The sequence below is a fragment of the Helobdella robusta genome (genome assembly GCF_000326865.2).
Source record: "Helobdella robusta unplaced genomic scaffold HELROscaffold_37, whole genome shotgun sequence".
Taxonomy (NCBI): Eukaryota; Metazoa; Annelida; class Clitellata; order Rhynchobdellida; family Glossiphoniidae; genus Helobdella; species Helobdella robusta.
In genome coordinates this window covers 1,576,185-1,577,345 of record NW_008704785.1, presented here as the reverse complement: position 1 = coordinate 1,577,345, position 1,161 = coordinate 1,576,185, and positions in this window count along the sequence as shown.

Below are 1,161 nucleotides of genomic sequence, written 5' to 3'. Positions count from 1 at the left end.
GTCTACAGAATGATGAGAGGTGGGCTGTGGTGGGCGTCAGCATGTTTCAGATGGTGGTCTCATGATGATCGTTCCGATGACAATTTGAAGATAATATTAAAAGAAAATTTGTTCTTGTCCCATCGTACCATTGAAAGTACTCGAATTTGTCATCTCAATAAGATAAGTTGTCTTTTTTTCCAATGGCTTGTTTTTTATTTTAATAATTTTTTTTCAATTTAATGTTTATCAGTATCCGGTCAAATTCATTCCATCGATGCGTGTCAAATGATGGTCGGTGCAATGGAGGTTCGTCCGTAGTGAGTGAAGAGGTTTTTGGAGAGTACACGCTCGCACATTTACACACACACATCAATACAACACACACACACACACATACACACACAACATCCATTCATTCGGTGTCGTTGTTATGTTTCTCTTCAACTTTCTATTTTCTTTACCAGACTTAATTTATTCCTAGGTAAGTTAGGGATTGAGATGAGTTGAACAATCATAGGTAGGCTAGGGCTTAACATTAGTTAAAAAGTTTCAAGTAAAATAAAAACACTGAAATGTGTAAAATAAAATGCCTAAAACATGTAAAATTCCAAAAACGTAGAAAAACATATTTGTAGGTAGGTGAGTTGAGTTAATGATTATAAGTAAGCTAGGGCCCTGAGAGTAATTTAATTGTAGGTAGGTGACTGACTACTATTCTTGCGACTTTTTACTAGTTTTTTGTGATGTGTTTGTTTTTGCTTCATAGCCCCACACCAACAAAACAAACTACATTTTATTCTCGTCGTCGCCTTAAATTTTACCTTTTTGAACAATCTTTTTAATAATGTCTATTTATTTATTTACTTATTTATTAAATGTTGACTGGTTTCTAGTTTTTTTAAATTTGGTTATATAATTTTTGGATATTTCTTGATTTAATAAAAGCAACTATTGTGTTTTTCTTTCTTTACTAAAATCTCGAAATTGTTTGTAGATGATTATAGTTAAGTGTTTGTTCGAGTTTGAACAAGCCTTGCAAATATTTTTCAAATATGGTTCATTGATTGGTCGATTGGTTGGTTGATTAGTTGATTGAATGAATGGTTGGTTGGTTGATTGATTGGTTGATTGATTGATTGATCTCATAATATGTATATAGGAAAAAAAATCCGATAAGCC